Raw genomic sequence first — 24,498 nt, 5'->3', positions numbered from 1 at the left:
GTGAAAATTAAGTTAAACTTAAACTATGTGCTTCTGTATTCAAAAATTGTTTAAACAATCTATTTTGATCCTTTCCATGTCATTGATGAAATATTTAATAGTTGCATCAGATGTTTCATTTATTTTTATTTTGGCTCAGTATTGATACAGCCCATGTTTGAAAACAAGGCAGCACAGCACAATAGTGCTGCAAAGAATGATAAAGGAAAGTGCAAGGTCAAAGACAGTCTGAAACAAGGATCCATTAACTGATGAAGAGTTTAAAAGGAGTCACAGAAAGGAGATTCTGGAATCTTTTCTTAAAGGACCAGTTAGTGACCATCAGTTGAACTAGTGGAAGGAAGTTAACTGGCTTTCTGTTTGAGTGGTTTTCAGCCAAGTCTTAATGATCAGCACACATTCATGCATGAAATTAACTTATAATTTTCAAATCTCAATGATTCATCATCCTCCATGCTAACTTACTGTTTGAGCTGGTTCACAAAGTTGAAAGCATACACTTTCTGCTTTTCTGGTAGAAATATTAATAAAGAGCAAAATGACACAAGGGAAGGCGTCATGCAAGAGGAGGAGGAGAACCTGAGTTCCTGAGACTTGAATAAACAGCCTTGGATCACCAGGAGTTGACCTGTGCCATTTGACTGTCAATGTCAATTAATAACAGCTCTTCCCTAGATACCTCCACAAAGTTTAGACCTGGGAATGTTGCCAGAACAGACCCCCTCTTCTCTTTTCTTGACAATATTCCACAAAAGTAAAATTCCTTTCAAGTTTAGTCATAAAAGGACTATCAAACAAGTCAGAAGCACAGATGTGACCATAATAAATGTGAGTCAGGGCCAGCACCTCCCAGGACAGTGGTGAAATTTTGACTTAAAAATTTCTCCCTGTTTTTAGAAAATTGTTATCGTTGTCTTGATGGCTTCCCTGGGAGCCTCAGCTCCGATGTAGTGGAGCTATAAACTTTCAGCATTATGGCTAAGACTCTCCACGATGATAACTTTAAAATTCAGTGCCTTGAAGTTGGGTGTGCTGACAGTAAAAAATATTAGATGATTGACTACATTTTCAATTGTATTACAGATTTTTGATTTTGTGCTTATAAACTTATATCAGTTCAGGTTAGCTAATCCTCCAACTAAGAAGACCTCCTCTAGACATTCTGGCGGCAGGCTTAGTCTACAAAATGTTGCTATAGTGGGAGTGATCTATCTCACCATATAACCAATTTCTCACTAACGTATATCTTGTCTAATAATAGCTGCAAAACTCAGCTTCCAGGAAGAAGAAAGAAGAGCTTACAAAAGTATTGCAAATGATAATAAACGCTTAAATGTCTACTAGGTGCTGCTGCTTGAGAAACAATAAATCTGATATTAAAAAAGTTAGAAGTATGGAAAATGTTGCAGGGTAACAGAAACAAAAGGATCTCTGAGGAGAAATCAGAAAGATTCTCCATAAATACCAACCTGCCTTAATTACATTTCACTAAGTTATGCTTTCTGCCATACGGGTGGTGTCATCTGCATATCTGAGGTTATTGATATTTCTCCCGGCAATCTTGATTCCAGCTTGTGCTTCTTCCAGCCCAGCGTTCCTCATGATGTACTCTGCATATAAGTTAAATAATCAGGGTGACAATACACAACCTTGACGTACTCCTTTTCCTATTTGTGAAGAAAGTGAAGAGGAACTAAAAAGCCTCTTGATGAAAGTGAAAGAGGAGAGTGAAAAGGTTAGCTTGAAGCTCAACATTCCAAAAACAAAGACCATAGCATCTGGTCCCATCACTTAATGGGAAATAGATGGGGAAACAGTGGAAACAGTGTCAGACTTTATTTTTTTGGGCTCCAAAATCACTGTGGATGCTGATTGCAGCTATGAAATTAAAAGACACTTAAACTCCTTGGAAGGAAAATTATGACCAACCTAGATAGTATATTAAAAAGCAGAGACATTACTTTGCCAAAAAAGGTCCGTCTAGTCAAAGCTATGGTTTTTCCCGTGGTCATGTATGGATGTGAGAGTTGGACTGTGAAGAAAGCTGAGTGCCGAAGAATTGATGCTTTTGAACTGTGGTGCTGGAGAAGACTCTTGAGAGTCCCTTGGACTGCAAGGAGATCCAACCAGTCCATTCTAAAGGAGATCAATCCTGGGTGTTCATTGGAAGGACTGATGCTAAAGCTGACACTCCAATACTTTGGCCACCTCAAGCAACGAGTTGACTCCCCGGAAAAGACTCTGATGCTGCGAAGGATTGGGGGTGGGAGGAGAAGGGGACGACAGAGAATGAGATGGCTGGATGGCATCACCGACTCAATGCACATGAGTTTGATTAAGCTTCAGAGTTGGTGATGGACAGGGAGGCTTGGCGTGCTGTGATTCATGGGGTTGCAAAGGGTCAGACACAACTGAGCAACTGAACTGAACTGAACTGAAGTTCTGCTTGGAAATAAACAACCCCAAAATGTATGTGACTTAAAAACTACAAAGATGTATTTCTTCCTCACACATTCTGTCACCTGTAGACCAGTTTCTGTTCCATGGATCTCCACTGCTCTGGGATCCAGGCTAAAGGAGTGACTCCTTTCTGGTACAACACATTGTCCTGACAAAGAGAAAAAAAGAATAATGATGGAATCACAATACCTGCTGTGAAGCCTCAGCTGGGAAGTGGTACGTGTCATTTCTGTCCATATTCCATTGGTCAAAGCAGGTCATGCAGCCAAGCTGGACATCACTGGGGCAGCAAGTATAGTCTTACCACTGAGAACATACCAGAGAAGGAACCTATTAGGAGGGGCCCCATGAACGGCTGAAGAGAGATAGCAATCACTTGGGACCATAATACACTATTGTACAGCTTCTTCAGTGAAACTGGAGGGTGGCACTCTTTTGTTGTGAATGTCTTTACTTTCTGAAGATTGGAAAAGAATGTAACAGTTTCTGATCACTTGATGGTGACTTTGGTAGCATGTATATGGGAAAACAACTTTATTCAATTAGGTTTATTTTTGAAGTTAAATTTATAATAATATTTGAAAAAGATAATTTGACTGACTTTTTGCCTTTGTAGACCTTGAACAAGTTGACACTGGGCTTGAGTATGTATGTCATGCTCATTCTGAGAGCTTAATTTCATGAAAAAGAGTGCTAAGTGTTATATTTAAGTATGCATCCTTCTAGAGTTCTTAACCTGGGGAGCTTTTAAAATATACTTCTTTTCTTTTATGAACCTACGTATTTTACCTTATTCACTTAGAAGTATTTGCCTGACAAGGAAACCATAGATTTCATGAGACTGACAAAGTGAAAGTGTTCAGATGGGCAAAAGCTGTTAATCTTCTCTACCTGACATACAGTTTTATTAATAAAAAGATTGCATCATGATTCTTTTTATTCTTCAGTCATTTTCTATACGGATTTATTCTTTCTGACTAAATTATAAGCTGAGATAATAACTATATCTTTCTACTTCTTCTATATTCTTCTTTCACTAGATCAGTTTCTTTGGCAGAAAATAATAAAAAGTAAAAGCCTATCTCACTTGTTTTACACAATGAAGTATATTTTTCATCTCACCTAGCATTAAATGCTGAGGTAGAGTTACCCTAGAACTGCGTTATTTGGAGCTCAAATATCAAGGATGTAATTTCTTTCCACCTTTTTGTTGTGTCATCCTCAGCATTTCAACTTTATTCTTTGGCTGTTCTGAACTTTAAAACTAGGCATCACAATGTGTACAGATATTTTCTCCCTATTATCATTTTTATTTTAACTAAGAGTGGAGGGAATCTCACATAAGTACCCTCCAGAAGACCATTCCCTGTCTCCTTTTCTAGAATTACATCTCAGACCCATGCTGAAGCCAATTATTATTGGCATATTCAATGTAGATGTACTCCTGGGCCTTGAGAGAGTCATTCTTTCTGAGTCACATGGGAGCGGTGGATTCCCAAGAGAAAACAGAGAGCTGGAGGGCTTTGTCAGTAAGGAAAAAATGGGATTAAAGTCGTTGGCTAGGCCACCAACAGTGTTTGCTGTGATTCCAGAGAAGAGGTTTTCAATCATCCAAAATGAAGAGTAGAATTGAAGCAATCATGTGTTTAATTCAAACTGCAACAATCTTGAATTATCTACACCATTTAAGCAAAAGCAGAGTTTGTATAGCAAAAACTATAATAACATGGTGAATCACTTTATTTTACTATCACAAACCTGGCACCACACAAATATTTTTTTCAACAAGAACATAGAGAGTATATTTCTTCTTTATTTATATTCCACTTAAACCCCACAAGGATTTGAGCAGGCTCATTTAACTTTGAACAAGGGTGGGCATACAAATCTCTTTAATAATGAAACCAAATAAAATGGGACAATATTTTAAAATGTTCTTTTTGTTTCTTTTATATGACCTTCCCAAATAACAAACTCAGACATGTATGAAATGGAGACAATAAAAAAAGATGACTTCAGACTTATAAATTGTCACATCAGCATTCTGTCCTCTGTATAAAAAGGGAAACAATACAGTAGAATTCTATTAACACTCTATATTCTAGTTGAAAAAATATTTTAATACTTGTGTGTGAGTGCTTCGTGCATCAAGACCAGAGTACAGCACAAATTTGAAAGTTTGTATTGGTTGTTCAGTTCAGCTCAATCGCTCAGTCATGTCCGACTCTTTGCGACCCCATGAATCACAGCATGCCAGGCCTCCCTGTCGGGACCAGGCCAAATCTTGATTGATTCAATTCAGTGCAACATATCCTGGTCATATGCAACATGCAAGGCACATGCAAGAATGCTAAAGATGCAAACTTGGTCAAGCCAAGGGGTATTAAGAAGACAAGTGCATCCTCATATTCAATACGCCAAACTGTAATAAGTATTGTAATTGAAGTAATTTTAAAAGTGCTTTTGGAGTTCTTATGGAGAACTGGTTCCTTGGATCAAGGTGGAGTTTGCGACGAGAACTGCTTCAAGCAAACTATTGCCTGGTAGGTTAAAAAAAAAAGAAGAAGAAGGGCATTTTATGCAAAGAGAAAGCAGAGCAAAGATAAGTGTGGCTCCATTGCAGTGATGACTCAGAGGGTCAGTTTTGGGGTGAGTCACATTTCAAGGAGCATGCTAGGAGCAGTTTTTGTCCTGACTTGCAGCTCTTAGAGAACATTTAAGAAGATCTAAGTACATTGTCCACAGCAACCCTTATCAACATCCCCCGAGCTTTGCATTTCTCCACATCCCCACAACTTGCCGAAGTTCCCATTCGCTTACATAAGAAGAATTCTCTCACCCCATCCATCTCACGCTGTTCTCACTTCCATTTTCTCTGTTCCATCTCACTCCAAGACCTATGGATGCCAACCCACTTAACCCTGATTTCCAAAACCTGACTCGGGGAATCTTTCTTTCCATCTCCCTTTCTTCCAATCATCCTGATGCTCTTGCCTATTGCCTTATAACTCAGGTCTATATTCTCAAAATCCAGAAGCAGAAAGACCCTCAGAAATTGGGGAAATAAAGTGATATGAGGTCTCCTCTCTGCAGAAAGTTCATCGACCCCCACAGATGAAAACTTCTTGTCCTATCACATAACAAAGCACATAATACCAGCTTCGCCAGACACCACCAAGCGGCATAGGGAGAGAAAATGCTGGAGATGAGATTTGGTCATTGTTTTGGGGCCAGATGGTAAAGAGTCTTGAGTCTAAATCTGGCACCACACTTCTAGGAAAGCGAACAGCCTCTCAGATCTGTGTTTTAGAGAAGGATTGCCATGGCTGTATGGAGTTCAAGGAAGCAATCGTTTCTAACACCCATCCTTCTGGGCTTCTCCAAACATAACTACCTCACCAGATGGGCTTCTGCAGTGATGCAGGGAAACTGTGCTAACCTTTCCAAATAAACACTTAAAATATAATAATAAAGGCCAAAAATGTGGTGGCACCGAATCAGTTGTCCACTCTAACTTCCAGGCCTCTTTGTCAGGTTTCTGGTAATGAGAAAAAGTATCCGTTGTAATTCCTCAGTTTCGTACACATAAGTAGATCAATTCTTGGTTCTATTGATTCCTGCCTGCAATCAGCCTAGGTGTGCTACTTAGTCTCTCTAGACAGTAAATATCTACAGCAAAACACCTAAAACAGTTCTGCACAGAAAGACATGTCTGCATGCTCAGTCACAGCCAACTCGTTACGACCCCGTGGACTGTAGCACACCAGGCTCCACATGGAAAACCCATAGGATTTTCCAGGCCAGAATACTGGAATGGGTTGTCTCCAAGACAAGGACCGACAAGTACATTTCTCTCCCCCATGCCTTTCTTTCAGCACTGAACTGCAGGTAAACCTTACCTGGAGTGACAACTCAAGGGCAATCAAAAAAGACAGGATTCACAGACACTAACTCTTGGCAGGTTTTTATTTCCACCAAGCACTTGTCTTTGGCATCCCTTAGGAAAGAGCAGGTTTCTTCAGAAAGTACAGAAACAATCACACTGAAGGAAGCACTGCCCTTGTGGAGGCATCAGAGATGTAAAACTGTGCTGCTTTTCCTGAGAACGAAACATGGTCATTGACTAATGAACAGCATTCTCTCAGTAGTTTTTGGCTTCTTTGGATGGGTACTATTAAGTTCACAAAGCATGTCTCAGCAACAATAATGATAACTTCTTTTTTTGACGTCCTCCCACTTCCCCAGTCTCCTCCCATTATGTGTGTGTGTGTGTGTGTGTGTGTGTGTACACTCAGTCCTGCCCAACTCTTTGGGATCCAAGGACGGTGCCCACCAAGCTCCTCTATCCATTGGATTTTCCAGGCAAGAACACTGGAGTAGGTTGCCATTGCTTCTTCTGGGATATCTTCCCACCCCAGGGATTGAACAGGTCTCTTCTGCACTGGCCAGTGGATTCTTTACCACTAAGCCACAAGGGAGGCTCCCTCCATTCCACTGTCTAAAGCCAGCTCTTTTACCTTCTCATCCAACATTTCCCTGTTCTTTGAATACCTCTGTCCCTGGTTTTTCATTTTCAGCCTTTGGGAAATGAATTCCATGTTAATACATCACTAGGAGAAAATGACATAGTGCAACCTTACCCAGAGAGCACAATTATATTTGCAATCAAACCTTCTGAAGACATTAAAATCTGTCCTGTTTCAAAGACCAACTCTCAGCTCAGCTCAGCTCAGTCGCTCAGTGGTGTCCGACTCTCCGCATATCAATAACCTCAGATATGCAGATGACACTACCCTTATGGCAGAAAGTGAAGAGGAACTCAAAAGCCTCTTGATGAAAGTGAAAGAGGAGAGTGAAAAGGTTGGCTTGAAGCTCAACATTCAGAAAACAAAGATCATGGCATCTGGTCCCATCACTTCATGGGAAATAGATGGAAAAACAGTGGAAACAGTGTCAGACTTTATTTTTTTGGGCTCCAAAATCACTGCAGATGCTGATTGCAGCCATGAAATTAAAAGACGCTTGCTCCTTGGAAGGAAAGTTATGACCAACCTTGATAGTATATTAAAAAGCAGAGACATTACTTTGCCAACCAAGGTCCGTCTAGTCAAGACCAACTCTATTGGCCAAAATTCAAGCAACCAAGCAGGTGAGGTAAGAAGAGCTTAAAGATTCTGTGATAGGGAACCTTGTATTTATATTGTATTTATAGAAAAACAAACAAATGAATGAACAAAACACTTCTCTTCCTCTGAAGAGGGTATGTCCTAATCTGAAGATTTTAGAAATGTTGAGGGGCTTCCCTGATAGCTCAGTTGGTAAAAATCCACCTACAATGGAGGAGACCCTGGTTTGATTCCTGGGTCAGGAAGATTGGCTGGAGAAGGAATAGGCTACCCACTCCAGTATTCTTGGGCTTCCCTGGTGGCTCAGCTGGTAAAGAATCCGCCTCCAATGTGGGAGGCCTGAGTTTGATCCCTGGGTTGAGAAGATCCCCTGGAGAAGGGAAAGGCTACCCACTCCAGTATTCTGACCTGGAGAATTCCATGGACTGTGTAGTCCATGAGGTTGCAAAGAGTCGGACACGACTGAGAGATTTTAACTTTCAGAAACATTAAATATTAGAAGCACAAGAGAACTTAGAAATCTTATCCAGCTTCCTTATATTCAAAATAAAGAAACTGGGCTCCCCAGGTGGCTCAGTGATAAAGAATCCACCTACCAATGCAGGAAACACAGAAGACGTGGGTTTGATCCTTGGGTCAGGAAGATCCCCTGGAGAAGGAAATGGCAACCCACTCCAGTATTCTTGCCCAGAAAGTCCTGTGAGAGAGGAACCTGGTGGGTTGCAGTCCATGGAGTCACAACTGAGCATGCACCCACAACAAGATCCCTAAGGGACACCACTGGAATCTCAGCAGACCCTTCTCAATTCAGAAGGCCACTTTTTTTTAATCTATAGTGTGAGTCTTCATCTTTGCTTTCCAATATGAACATTTGCTTCTGAGATATCCAAAACCATTTCACACAGTGTAGGTGGGTAATTAGTGTCCTTTAATGATTCCTGGAAATATAAAGTGATAAAAATTATTACTACCCACTTTTTTCCTTAGGAAAGCAATTAACTCTACCATTCTTAGACTGATCACTAAGAATTTGCAAGCAGTGTCCCCAACATTGTCCTAAAGGCAAAAATAAGTGAGCAGATGGTGTCATATAAACATTTACATTGGCTGTTCCATAGATTAGCTGTGATTTAACCATCAGGCATGCTGATAGCTGAAACAATGAGTCACTTACTTTGACATGACAGTTGGGTGTTAGTGTATATTGGTGTGTATGTAGAGATTTTGCTGAACATAGATGGGAAACCAGGAGATGTGCCAGAATATCAGCAATAAATTAAATGATATGACACAAGACTTTGAGGGCTTGTCTGTACAACAGGTACAACATGTAAGAAACAGGGAATCTCCCTCCCTCGTCACTCCATTGGGAAGAAAAGATAAGTCACAGTAGCTGACAGAGTTGTGGGGACTTAGTTTCACCTCATAATGGGAATTCCCTTTGAATTACATGAGAGAAGAAATTGGGTTCCTGCTTGTTGAGTTATTACCACAGTCTCAAAAGGAGTCTCCTGGTCTCTTTTGCTGTTAATTATGTATACTCTGCAGCAGCTTAATGTAATTAGGACTCTCTCTAGTGATTGCATGATAAGATATTCCCAGACTTTTTTTTTTCAGTTCCCTTTTCCCCAGGCTTCTCTGCCTCAACTCTGCTTCAGAAACGACACTCAAAAAGCTTAGTAACAATTGGAATCTAACTACATTTTAACATAACACTTACATTCATGCTTCTGTTCACACTGTAAAAGGTAATCTTTGAATGGTTTAAGCATCTGGATTCTATTACAGCAAAGTGTAGCACTTAACATGGAAGAGACTTTTTACATTTGCGTGGAATTCAGGCAGCTGCCCGAGCCACCCTTGGGCCTAGTTGTTTCAAAGAGATTTGCAACAGGCTTAAGTCAGAAATGATAAAATTGTCACACACACACAAAAAAAAAGCTTTGGAATTCCTTTTGGAAGACAGCTAAAAAAATAAAATCAAACAAAATCTCCAAAAGGAAAAAGGAAGAGGTTTCTGCCTGCAACTTTTTAATAATACAGTTTATTGGGTCAAATACTGAAACTCCAAATAGTGCCTGCTGTGTATATCCAAGAAATGTTTCCACTTTTTTACTCTCACATATAACATTGGTTTTACAATCCCACAGATTACAAATCACATTGGTCAGTTTTCCCCCCGCCCCTATAGGAATACTAGATTTTTCTTCCATTTGTCCTATTTTATTCAAATAGTCCAAACCTCTGTGGTTTGATCATTAAAATCCAGTTGGCAGAGAGAGGTTGAATCTTTATGTTTTCCAGCTGAATTTCTGCCAGTTACACACAAGGATTGTTAGCTATATCACCATGTTTACATCAGCCATGAGAGGGAGTTTCTCGAGACCCCTTGCACACCACAGAGATGAGGGTTACTGAGACCTATCCTCTCTGCAGAGAAAAAAAACAGACTTCTAAGGAGTGATAGCAATCCAAATGAGAAGTACCTATACAAGGAAAGTGATGCCAATCTTATCTCTGGTGTCCACGTCTCTAATTTAGACAGAGAAAGACACATGAAATACACCATAGGCAAATAAAAATGTCTTTTCTCTAGTAGGGCAAGAAAGGAATAGAACAAAAGAAAATGTTCAAGTCATACATGTAGGAAAGAGAGGGAAGTGGAGGAAATTTTGGTTAATGCAGTGGAGGTTGTCTCCGAAAAGTACATCTGACCTAATGACATCTTAGAAAAATCCATCTTAAAGTTCCTATGAAATTTCAAGGGACTTTGAATAGCCAAAACAATCTTGAAGAGAAGAACAAAATTGGAGGTTTCACACGTCCTGACTCTAAAACTCACTACAAGATACAGTAAGAAAAACAGTGTGGTACTGGCATAAAGGCAGAAACAGGGACCAATGGAGTTGCACAGAGCCCAGAAATAAACCCTCACATATATGATCAAATGGTTTTTACAAGAGTTCTAAGACCATTCAGTGAGGGAAGGACAGTTGCTTTTTTTTTTTTTTAATTGTGCAGGGAAAACTGGATATCCATGTGTAAATGAAGGAAACTGGACTCTTTCTTTATACTATATACGAAAGTAGTGAGCTCTCACTGGATCAAAGACCTAAATGTAAGAGCTAAAACTATAATAATCTTAGAAGAAAACAGAGGAAATGCCTCAAGACATTGGATTTGGCAGTGATTTCTTGGATAAGACCAAAAGCACAGACCACAAAAGAAAAATATAAATAAATTAGATTACATCAAAATTAAAAGCTTCTGTGCATCAAAGGAGACTATCAATAGAGTGAAAAGGCAACCTGAAGAATAGAAGCAAATATTTACAAATCATATCTCTAATAAAGGGCTATTATCCAGAATATATAAAAAGACTCCTACATTAAAAAAAAAAAAACAGCAAAAACAAATTGATTAAAGAATGGACATTCAAACTGTTTATTCAAAATAAACATTTCTCCAAAGAAGATATACAAATGAAACCAATAAACACATGAAAAGATGCTCAGCATCACTAATTGTTAAGGAAAAACAAATCAAAACTGCAATGACCCACCACTTCACAACCACTAGGAAGGTTATTAGCAAAGAAACAGAAAGTAAGTGTTGGCAAGGATATGGAAAACTTGAAATCCTGTGAGCTGCTGGTGGAAAAGCAAAATGTTACAACCACTACAGAAAATAATACATGTGATTCTCAAAGAAAAAAAAGAATTACATATGATCCAGCAATTCTATGTATGGATACATATTCAAAAGAATTGAAAGAACAGGCTCAAATGAACATTTGTACTCATGTACTTAGCAGCATTATTCACAATATCCAAAAGTAGAAGTAAGCCAAATATTCATCAGTGGACAAATGAACTTTTTAAATGTGGTATATACATCTGATGGAATATTACTCAGCCGTCAAAGGAAGGCCATTCCAACACATACTATACTATGGATGAAACTTGAGAACATTTTGCTAAGTGAAATTAGTTGTAAAATGACAAATACTAAATGATTCTATGCACATGAAATACCTACAGTCGTCAAATTCATAGACACAGAAAGCAGAATGGTGGTTGCCAGAGGTTGGGCAATAGGACAATTCAGTCAGTTCAGTTCAGTTCAGTTCAGTCGCTCAGTCGTGTCCGACTCTCCACGACCCCATGAATCACAGCACACCAGGCCTCCCTGTCCATCACCAACTCCCGGAGTTCACTCAAACTCATGTCCACAGAGTCGGTGATGCCATCCAGCCATCTCATTCTTGGTCGTCCCCTTCTCCTCCCACCCCCAACCTTTCCTAGCATCATAGTCTTTTCCAGTGAGTCAACTCGTCGCATGAGGTGGCCAAAGTATTGCAGTTTCAGTTTTAGCATCAGTCCTTCCAATGAACACCCAGGATTAATCTCCTTTAGAATGGACTGGTTGGATCTCCTTGCAGTACAAGGGACTCTAGGATTGTCCTAATGGGATACAGGGTTTTGGTTTTGAAAGATGCAGAAGGTTCTGAAGATGGGTGGTGGTGAAGGCTGCCCAAAAATTTGAAAGTACTTAATATCTGTGATACATATTTTAAAGTGGTAAAAATAGTAACTTTTATATCCCGTTATCTATATTTTACCACAATAAAAATGTACATTCAGGGACTTCTCTCGTGGTCCAATGGCTAACACTCTGAGCTTCTACTGCAGAGGGCACAGGTTCAGTCTCTGGTTGGGGAAAATAGAGTCTGCATGCCAAGCAGTGCACCCAAAAAATAATAAAAACTATTTTTATAAAATTTACTTTCAAAAAATTTTTTAAATGTCCCCAGATATTCCCAGATTAAGAGAAAAGATAGACTTATCTATAGAATAAAAGCTAGCAACTGCCTCTTTAATTAGTATGTAACCTCTTTAATTAGTATGTTCTCTATAACAGATGCTTCCCTAAAATATTAATCGTCAATTTCTTATGTATTCCTTATTTTAAAGTAGTAATAATCCTTTTTATTTAAAGAAGTGACAAAGTAAAAATATTAATAATGCAAATCTTTATATTTTGATATCCAATACAAATTTGTAATTTTTCATATAAGACATGGACTTCCCAGGTGGCTCAGTGGTAAAAAATCTGCCTGCCAATACAGGAGACCTGGGTTCGATCCCTGGGTTGGGAAGATCCCCTGGAGAAGGAAATGGCAGCCCACTTCAGTATTCCTACATGGGCAATTCCATAAATAGAGGAGACTTACGCTACAGTCCATGTGGTCACAAAAGAGTCAGACACGACTTAGTGACTAAACAAAAACAACAAATATAAGACGATCAACTTCTGAAAGATATGGGGCACACCCAGTTGGGTAAACATTATAAGCAAAGGGCTGAAGAGTAAATTTCCAATTTTACTCACCATATGATCTCTGCCTGGACTCCACAACTCTGCCATTATCACCAGAAAGTGAAAACAAACAATACACAAATGAACAGTGATAGCTGTGTTCTAATCAAACTTTCTTTACAAAAGCCAACCTTGAGCAGGACCTGGCTGTAATTTACTGACCACGTGAGGTCTTCTTACTAGAAGAGTCTGATTAAACTGCTTCAGGGAAGTGATATCTGAATGGAGTCAGGACAAGGAAATAAGATGCTGTACCTACCGGCCAATGTGGTGGAGGCGAGAGAGGCGGTGATCCAGGAAAGGAAAACTGACATGTGGAGACCCAGAGGCTCAATGGTGCTGTGTGTGTCCAGAACACTGGTGCTTCTGGAGCTCATTGAGGGCATTGTGGGGAGCTGAGGGGGCATGGACGGGGAAGTGATGGAGTTAGAATTGCCGATAGTACGTGCATGTGTGTTCATACTATTGACTATTGTCGTGTCCGACTCACTCAGACATGTCCGATTCTTTGCGACCCCATGCGCTGCAGCCCACCACACTTCTTTGTCCCTGGAATTCTCCAAGCAAGAATACTGGGGTGAGTTGCTGTTTTCTTCTCCAGGAGATCTTCCCAACTCAGGGATTGAACCCACGTCTCCTGCATCTCCTGCATTGGTAGGCATATTCTTTATTGGTTTGCCACTTGGGAAGCCCAGTCAATAATGTATGTGAAGGCTTTTCAGCCAACTGAGACCTCGAGGCTTATGAAGGCTGAGGGGAGGCAGAGAGAAATGAAGCTGGAGATGAATTCTGTTTTGAATTAAAACTTAAAAGGACTTCTGAATTTTAAACAAACTGCTCTAAGCAGTTTTGACAGACCAATGCCCAGTGAATCACCCTACCAAGGAGGAAAGCTTGTCCACCCTTAAATATTGATCCACTGAAGGGAGACACAAATTCTTAACTCAAACCATTTCCATTTTTGTTTGAAGGCCAACTAGCAATGTAGTATACATTTCATTTTAATATTGCAGTATATATGTATATAGCATGTGTGTCTGTTCTATCCTTTAAGCCTGGCTGTAACATTTGCCAGTAAGTGACATAGTCATTCTGTTAAAAATGGCATGAGGGATGTTTTGGTGACTTGATTTAACTTATAATTTACTCTTCTTCAAACTCTTGATCAACTCTCAGCAATGCCATTGCCTCACATTGACTGTGGACTCCCCGTAGGCAAAGACTAGGGCACCAAAGCACAACCCAAGAGTTAGCCTTCAGTCTGGGCCTGACAGAGGGAAGGTGGAGCCAAACGGATCCCTGGGCAAGGCTGCTTCTTCCACCTCAGACCAGACCAGCACTGCCCCGTGTGGTAGTGGAGAGGTCCTGGCCCTCCACTGGCCTGGGGTAGTCAACCCTTTTTTGGTAAGGTGTCATGCAGTGTCTGCTGTGGGTAACTGTAAAGGGGCCTGGGTTTCACAGCTGTGAAGCTCCAAACTCGAGGACATTCATGGTGCGCTCAGGAAGATCTCTGTTACATGTCAAGGAGTGTGTCAGCTAAGTTATGACCAGGAGTTCCAGGACAGGATGGCATTTTTGGTCCTACAATGCTTTACCCACCTTAGTGTTCCTTCTATTACTTAAAAAATATTAAAAAACAAACATTATATGTATTTATATGTAAACTATATTGCAATATGTAATATCTAATTATCTCAGCTGAAGCTCTAATACTTTGGCCACCTGATGCAAAGAGCTGACTCATTAGAAAAGACCCTGATGCTGGGAAAGATTGACGGCAGGAAGAGAAGGGGATCACAGAGGATGAGATGGTTGGAGGCATCACCAACTCAATGGGCATTAGTTTGAGTAAACTCCGGGAGATGGGGAAGGACAGTGAAGCCTGGTGTGCTACAGTCCATGGGGTCACAAAGAGCAACTCAACACAACAAATTGTCTCATTATTATTTATTAATGTATAATATACTAATATAATATAGATTAATATTAAAGTAATTGTTACAGAATTGATATTATCTATATTACATTTATATATATATATATATATATATATATATTCCAGGAGCAGCTGTGCTCTTCATCCAACACACCAGGTACCATTTATATATTACTGTGTATTCTACATCATATATACGGGGGCTTCCCTGGTGGCTCAGATGGTAAAGAATCTGCCTGCAATGCTGGAGACCCGGGTATGATCCCTAAGTCAGGAAGATCCCCTGCAGGAGGAAATGGCTACCACTCCAGTATTCTTGCCTGGAGAATCCCCATGAACAGAGGAGCCTGGAGGGATACAGTGAGTTATTCACGACTGATGAGTAACACACACACACACACACACACACACACACAATATACAATAATATACTATACTGTTTTGTACTGTTTTGTACTATGTTGTACTATTATACTATATTATGTACTTTATTAAAATTATACCTTATAGTTATACTATATACTATATATAGTACATATAATGTATACTATATTACTTATATATGCTATATAATATACTATATGTATATATTCCAGAAGCAGCTCAGCTCTTCTTCAAATATACCTGGTATCATTTAGCTTCTGGGTCTCCACGTGTGAAGGTTCCTCTGATGGAGAACCCGAGTGTATATTAGTGATCAGTGGGATGGGAAGTCCCTTTAAATTCCTATTCATTACTTAGACATACAATGATTTGAGACTGGGCTAATGAAAGTGCCTTCTGTATAGGTTAGAAATTATTTCATACATGTCAGTTCCGTCAGGGTGCTTCACATCCAAAGTGTACATGAGACCCTTCAGACCATGAGGCAGTTTGGACGCTGTAAAAGAAGAAGAAAGGCAGGATTACCATTAGCCCTGCCCTGTACAGTTTCTGACTGGGAGCAGCCTGAGGGACGCATGCCTTGGCACCAGCATGTGCTGGATCCAGAGGCACCTGGAGGTTGTCAGCCAACTACTCTACTCCTGGAGGAGATCTCAGCAGACAGCCCCGTGATATCTGTATGAGGTCATGCAGATTACAAGAAGGAGATTTGATCATGGGTTTCCTGTGTCTTTACTCAGTGGACATGATACTTCGGAATACTGCTGCTGCTGCCGCTGCTAAGTCGCTTCAGTCATGTCCGACTCTGTGAGACCCCAGAGATGGCAGCCCACCAGACTCCACCGTCTCTGGGATTCTCCAGGCAAGAACACTGGAGTGGGTTGCCATTTCCTTCTCCAATGCATGAAAGTGAAAAGTGAAAGTGAAGTCGCTCAGTGTCCGACTCCTAGCGACCCCACGGACTGCAGCCTACCAGGCTTCTCCACCCATGGGATTTTCCAGGCAAGAGTACTGGAGTGGGGTGCCATTGCCTTCTCTGTTGGAATACTACTCAGCTGTAAAAAGGATGAAATTTTGCCATTTGTAGCAACATAGTTGGACTTGGAGGATATTACGCTAAGTGAAATAAGACAGAGAAAGATAAATATTTTATGATATGACCTATACATGGAATCTAAAAAATACAACAAAATAATGAATACAACATAAAACAAACAGACTCACAGATATAGGGCACAAACTAGTGATTGCCAGTGGGGGAGGGCAGGGACAATACAGGAATCAGGGAGCAGGAGGCACAAACTATTGGGTGTAAGATAGACTCAAGGATGTGTTGCACAACAAGGGGAATATAGCCAATGTCTTGTACTAACTGTAAATGGAAAATAACTTTAAATATTCTATACCTGATGTACAAAAAAAAAAAAAAAATCAGAATTATAAGACTTCTAAGGTCCATCAGTTAGGACTCTGCACTTCCAAGGCAAAGAACATGGGTTCTATCCATGGTCAGAGGACTAAGATACCACATGCCACGTGGTTTGCAAAAAAAAATTTTTTTTTAATCAGCACTACATTCTGGTGTGAAGCCTTCCTTGAAAAGGTCAAAAAGTAAAAAAATCCATTTAAGCATTTTAACACTGTAGTTGCCACATACCAGAGATTAGCGCACTTCTTCTCTAAAGGGCAAGATAATAAATATTTTAGCTTGGTAGTATTAAGTACAGTTTGACCATTAAACAATTCAGGTTTGAATTGTGTGGACCCACTTATGAAAGTCTTTTCAGGAGTAGTTATTATAGTATCATGTGATCCTTGATGGTTGTATACAGAGATGTGGAACTGTGGATACAAAAAGAATCATGTACCCCTACTTTGTTCAAGGGTCAACTATATATATTTTCTTATTTTAACATGAGGCAATTCGGTCTGCAATCTGAAATGAGAAAGGGCTTTCCTTCACCATGGTCCTGAGCCCCGCCGTTCTTACGAGCAGCCTTCAACCCTCAGGGGCTTCTCCCTTAGGCTGTGCCTCCCCAAATCTTCCTATAGAAATTTGCCTTCCTTTTGAAGGGAATACATTTCAAGTAGAGTCAGATTCTCCACCCATGCAGGGCAATCTTGGGCAACACTCCGAAGCAGGTTAGGCGTTTCAAACTGCTCAACTTCCCTGTGGTTCTTCTGTGCATCGGCTCCCAGCAGGCAATAGCTCCTCAAGTGCTACTACAGTCTTCTTGTCGGAAAGGAAAGGTGATGCATATTCCACTCCTAGCTAAGCTGGTAGAGGTGAGATCTATTTATACTGTCTCCCAAGAGAAGAAGGGCCACTCAGGCGAGCACCTTCTCCGGCATTGGTCCTTGGAGACCACGTGCTTTCCTATATTACAGCCCGACTGCACCTGCACTGTCCTCTCCCCCAGTGGACTGGGACCTTGTCACGTGTTGAGTCCTTGATGTAGCTCCTATTGCATCTCTTGCAACAGCACAGGGTCAAGATGAAAGGGGCTTCGTTATCAAGTAAATGAATGAATGATCTCTAGAGTTAATTTCACACAGGAATCTTAGTCTCCTTCGAATCACTTCAAAAAGGTTCTTTCTTATTTCATGTTCAGCATCTTCCCCTTACTGTCACTCCAGCATGAGTACCCAGCAGTGTCCATATCATTAACTCAGTCATGGCCCACTTTGGTTGTTTTCCTGGCCCATGGAAATTATGTATCAGGTGTAGAAGAATTTGTTTCCTATATTGTCCTTTCAGGAATGTGTATCTGAGTTTCCTCTTGGATAGGAAATAGAGACCACACATGAGTCTCCATGACAGCCAAAAAATCATTGTGAAGGAAAGAAGATGATATATTGGATTGTAGATCCTCATGTCTTAATCTTCTTCAGGTACTACAATTTTGTTTTCTCTTTAATTTGACTTTAGTTTCTTGTCATATAAAGCTAGGTTTGGCAAAATATGGCCTTCAGGTTTAGTCTGACATAGTGTCTGCTTTGTCAGTAAAGTTGTATTTCCAGAGTAGAAAACATGAGTAGTTGTGACAGTGATCCTATATGCCTACACAATCCCCAGTATTCTTGCCTGGAGAATCCCATGGACAGGAACCTGATGGGCTATGGTCCATGGGGTCACAGAGAGTTGGACACAACAGAAGCAACTAAGTCCACAGCATGCGCTGGTAAATATATTTTCTCTATCTTACAATTTTCTTCATTATTTTCTAGCTTGCTTTGTTGTAAGAATACAATCTGTAATATACATAACATACAAAATATGTGGTAATGGACTGTTTATGTTATCAATAAGGTTTCCAGTCAGTACTAGCTACTATTATTAGTAGTAATAGTAGTAATTTCAGGGGAGTCCAAAGTTATACTCAGATTTTCAACTACATGGGGTGTCAGCACCCTTTACCCCTGCATTTCAAGGGTCAGCTGTACTTCCTCACTATATACTTTACCCAGAGCTTGAGTCAACTCCTTGAGTTCTGAGACATGAAAATAATTAAATTCACAGATAGTTTCAGTTGAGATTGCAAAGTTCTGAAAGTGAAATGTAAAAAGTTGTATCAAAATTGTGCTCAGTGGGAAATGCAGCCATTTATTTAAAGCACCTCAATTGCTTGGGCTGGTCATTGGGCCCCTCAGTTCAAATGCATTACTGTACTACTGTAGGTCAGTGCACTTCAGGTGGTGTTCTCAACTCAGAAGAATGCACGCAACATCTCTGATGGAATTCTTGGCCAATCACTTGATTATATTTCCTGATATTCAACAGATGCCTGTAACCACATGGCAAACAGATCTCCTCCATAACAGTTCACCATAACACTAAATTGAAACTAACATAGAGACCCATGCATAATATTCAATAGAAACAGAACATTATAAACAGCACAACTCCAGAGTTTATTACTGCCCAATCTGTCTCAATTTTTGTGGTAGCATATATTCAACTGACTGAATCAATGTGTGTTTGTTGTCAGATTCTTTTTGGCAAAGCAAGCCAGTGGAATATTCCAGGTGAGTTTGATTTAGAAAAGATATAGCAGCAGACTAACCCTGTGGCTTTGGCATTAGTATGAAGATAAATGATTTATGATGTCATTCCTGTTTACATATGGTTCATTTTCTGTTAAGACTACCGCGTTTTCTTCCAATAGAAAGACTTCTTTGGATGGCATCTCACCACCCCTTTCTTCACTCTGCCAACTTTCCACTCTTCTTCCCTACCATTTCCGTCCCCTTCACAGTCCATACATCTTACATGAAGAAGTTTCACTTGAAAACTAACCAAAGCTCCATACAGAAGTGAGACCAGACTAACCTCCAAACTCTCTTGAGATTAATTTATGGGAAAGGTGGAAGAAAGGAAAATAGAAAGTGACGTGCAGAGGAATCTTAAAGTCCCATTATTCCAATGGCAAAGTTTTTAAGGGATAAAGGAAGCTATTGAGAAATGATACTCTTGCCAAGTTTAAAAATTTTGTACTTGTATTATAATTAGACAGGAATATCCACCTGTTGTTTCAATCACACAAAAATGTTCTTTGATGCCTTTCCAACAGTGTTTGGATGATGCTTCTGTTGGTAATCAAAAAGCATCTGGGAGGTATCTCAGCAGCAGCTTCTAGGAGAAGATGTTTGATTCCTCTTTATATATTCTAGTTTATTTCAAATTTTCTCAGATCAAATGTGAAGTCAGCAGATTAAAGCAAAATGCACAGAGTAAAATCCACAATCAGGTGAACTGTCTGATTATGATTTTCAGTTTAACAAGTATTTGAAACACATTGTATCAAATATTTAAATGGCATCAATTATAGTGTAATAACACATTTGGTAAGAAGTTTAATAAATATGAATCAGTTTAAGAACTACAACTTATTTATTTATATTTTATGATTTATTTTGGTACCATAAAATATGTACAGAAAAGACATACATAGCATTCCTAAATGATAAAATCAGGAGAAATCCATCAGACAGAAATATGTATAGCTCATCCAGAGACTAGATAGCATTCTGAGGCATTTAATATGATTCTGTTCCATCATTAAGAAACAAGGAAAGAGGCTATATAGTAACTGTTTATGACCAGACACTACTGGATATACAACAGATTCAAATGAGATTCTACTTATCTTGGATTGTCTAGGTCATAATATTTGGCTGTCAACTTGAATGGTGGGCTTGTTCAGTTCCACAAGTCTTTGCAAAAGCTGGGGTGGAGTGGTGGGGAGGGAGGGGAGTGCAGTAGTAAAACTGTGAGCTGGTAGTAAATACCCAGAAATCTGCTGGGGATTTTAAACTCTCTTGATCCAAGTAGAACCAATTCATTTTGAAAAGAAAGCAAAAAAAAAAAAAAAGAAAGAAAGTTCTTATCTCACTCTATGCCTAGAGAACCCACTTTTGTTTTTTTTGAGAGGAAGATTATCAAAACGAGTACTTATACCTAGAAATTTACACCCAGGAATCCCATGATGAAAATCTAGTAGACATAGCCCAGAGATAGAATGCAAAGGTTAAACTCATGGGCCGCTTCTTGCAGTTCCTCTCGTCTCCTACCTGAGTTTGTATCCCAAGGTCACCCAATATTACATAAAAGACTAAATAGATGTGTTCTAAATCTGGTCCATCCTAGAATGGTTGGCCTATCCTTGAGGAATTTAGGGGCAATATATGGTGACAGCATCAGTTCAGTTCAGTTCAGTTCAGTCGCTCAGTCATGTCCGACTCTTTGCGACCCCATGAATCACAGCACGCCAGGCCTCCCTGTCCATCACCAACTCCCGGAGTTCACTCAAACTCATGTCCACAGAGTTGGTGATGCCATCCAGCCATCTCATTCTCTGTTGTCCCCGTCTCCTCCCGCCCCCAATTCTTCCCAGCATCAGAGTCTTTTCCAATGAGTCAACTCTTCACATGAGGTGGCCACAGTATTGGAGCTTCAGCTTTAGCATCAGCCCTTCCAATGAACACCCAAGACTGATCTCCTTTAGAATGGACTGGTTGGATCTCCTTGCAGTCCAATAACTTACTTTAAAAAGTAGTGTTTCAATGTCAGAGCATGAGTTCTGATTTGGGCCTGTGAAAATAATTTTACATTATGTTTGTATACGTTAAGAAGCATTAGAAAAGTGTGGTAGACGAATAGGACAAAGGTGGGAAAGAGCAGAGCTTCCCAAATACTGCTTTTATTTATTTATTTTTCTCTTTGCAAGCTTCATGAAGAAGTAAAGAAGAATGAAATTGTTCACAGGGACAAGAGGGTAAAGAAACAAAGACAAACAGAGTTAAGAAGTAATTGTACACTATAATTTGCTAACAAAGAATTTTGTAGGTTGCCAACCTGTGTAAATTATATGCAGTTGGGAAAAGACCTCCAAGCAGAGGGAAACATAATCACTTCATCTATTTTTTTTCTCAGTCAGTGTTTCTAACACTAACTCTATTGTATGACTGAAATATACAAAAATACATTAGTTTCACAGATAGCCTTTGAAATACACTGTTATACACCCTGCATACTTTGCAACAATCACCTGTGTGGTTGGAGCCCTCTAGTGGCCAGGTGGACTCCATTCATATGGGTTGCAGCACTCCGTTGCTGGAATATTTTTATCTTCTCCCATTCCCATTGGGCAACTGAGGGGAGGTTGCAGAGCCTTCTGGATACACTTCCATAGCCCCACATGCAAATTGGGAATTCTAAATCCTACCTCTTCTGCCAATTGCTATTTAGCATTTCCAAACAATCAGTCCTAAAGGAAATCAGTCCTGAATATTCATTGGAAGGACTGATGTTGAAGCTGAAGCTCCAGTACTTTGGCCACCTGATGTGCAGAGTCAATTCACTAGAAAAGACTCTGATGCTGGGAAAGATTGAAGGCAAGAGAAGAAGATGACAGAAGACAAGATGGTTGGATGGCATCACCGACTCAATGGGCACGAGTTTGAGCAAGCTCTGGGAGATAGGGAAGGACAGGGATGCCTGGCGTGCTGCAGTCCATGGGGTCGCAAAGAGTCGTACACGACTGAGCAACAACAAAAAGTATTATACCCTTTCACTGACTTTCTGCCAAAGCTTTGAGTAGAACCACTAGAGAATGGCCATTAGATTATTATAAAAAGAATGAGTTCTGCACTAAGAGAAAGCACGTTTATATTCTAGTACAATTCTTCCTGCCATGCGGGAGACCTGGGTTCAATCCCTTGGTTGGAAAGATCCCCTGGAGAAGGGAAAGGCTACCCACTCCAGTATTCTGGCCTGGAGAATCCCACGGACTGTATAGTCTGTGGGATCGCGAAGAGTCGGACACGACTGAGTGACTTTCACTTTCACAACTCTTCCACAAAACTAGCTATGTGGATAAGGTGGCTAATTTGTCACAATCAATGTATTTCTCTGTAATTTGAAGATAAGTTTGAGATCGCTCAAAAGCTCGCAAGGATTAGTTAGAAATTTGCCTCACAAAATGTTTTTGGACATACAACAAAAGCTTTCCCAGAGGTCCTCTTCACATTCTCTGCTTGTTTCTTTCCAGGCTCTTTTATTAGCTTCTCCTTCATGGGACCTTAAAATCTTGGAGAAACTTGAGCCCTATACCAATTCTTCTCTCTCCTTACTTTCTACAGTCTTAAGTACATCTATTCCTTCATGTATCTTCTATATACCCTTAAGCATTTAATTTCAAAATTGTACCTAAATAGGCTTCTTGAGCTCCAGGCCTCCCTACCTGGTCTCTCCTTTTAGATATGTCACAAGAGCATCAAGTTCAACACGAACAAAAGTAAATTGACCCAAACCTACTCCCTCTTCAGTGTTTCCAATCAAAGCAAGATGGCACAGTCTACAAACACGGCCATCCTTGTTGAATGTTCCTCTCTTTTTGAGACACTTAAACAGCCAAGTCAATAAATTCTAAGTCTTAAATCTCCTCTATTCCCCCTTTCTCTAGTTTAACCATCACAAGTAGCCTAGTTTAAGCCACACAAACCAACACAATCACTTTTGAACAAAAATTTCTATATCCATGCCCTATAATCCATTATCTTCAAATGTACATCTGATCATATCATTTCTCTACCTTAAACATTTTGACAGTTTCTAGTATAAAATTCCGAATTCTTATTATGGCCTCAAAACACTACATATTCTGGCCCCTTCTTATCTGCCCAGTTTCTTTTCCCACTCTCTCCCTCATGTTCCTCTGTCCAACTATAACAATCCTTCACATTCCTCCTTGCCTTGGAACCTTCACTCAGCTATTCCTGCCTGACACACTCTCTGCCTAAGCTTACCTAATTACTAATACAAATCTAGCATTTTAAAACGTAAGTGTCTTTTTGGTTAAATATGATGATCTTTAGCTTTGTTCTTTAGTATATGTTCTTTAGCAGAGGCATAATTAAAATGAAAGAAATTAAGCAGACTGCTGCATGGAGAGGAAGCTGTCTCGCCTCACCTATAACTGCTGTATTTACACAGATGGTGTGCTCTGAAAGGTTTTGCTTTGAGTTGATAAAGAAACTAAAATTAAACAAAGACATTTGATTAGCTGATTAATCAAATTAAAGTCGGGTTCCCTCAAGACAAAAATCGATATAATTCTTGTTCCCATGGGGCTAGCTTCAGTTTTCTGTAATTTCCTTTCATCCAACATAAAGAGATAATAACTTGCTGAGGTCAATTTTCACTGAGTTGTGAAAACACCTTAAATGCTATTTTGACCTCTGGGTTTGAAAGAAAGTCTTAAATGTTTGGAATCATGAATCACTGGGAGAGAGGGTTGAGAAACATGTCAATTGTTCCTTGCTCTCATTTTAAATGACATTTCCACATTTTATTTTCTCCCTTTGTTCTTCCAGCTGTACAAATCACCTGTGAAATTTTCTGAGTTTAATGTGCTTCTTTCCAGCAGTATTCGGTATTTATAATTGGGAAGCAATATTGACTACTTTCTAATTCACACACCGGTCGATAAAGTTGTTTCTTCTATACCTTTCATCCATCAGCCTCAGCCTAAATACACCTCGTCACAGAAAGTTCTCCCAATATCCTTAGACCACGTCAGGTGTTACTATTATGCTCACAGGAAGTGTTGTACATCCTATAATAACTACCATACCAGTATCAGATCTTTCAGTTTATGAGATCCACATCACGTGTGCCTTGTTCATGTTCATATTCTTCACAGAACACAGTAC

The sequence above is a fragment of the Moschus berezovskii genome, chromosome 17 (assembly GCF_049115385.1).
Source record: "Moschus berezovskii isolate FMDL1 chromosome 17, NW_MosBer_1.0, whole genome shotgun sequence".
NCBI lineage: Eukaryota > Metazoa > Chordata > Mammalia > Artiodactyla > Moschidae > Moschus > Moschus berezovskii.
This window is presented reverse-complemented; position numbering follows the sequence as displayed.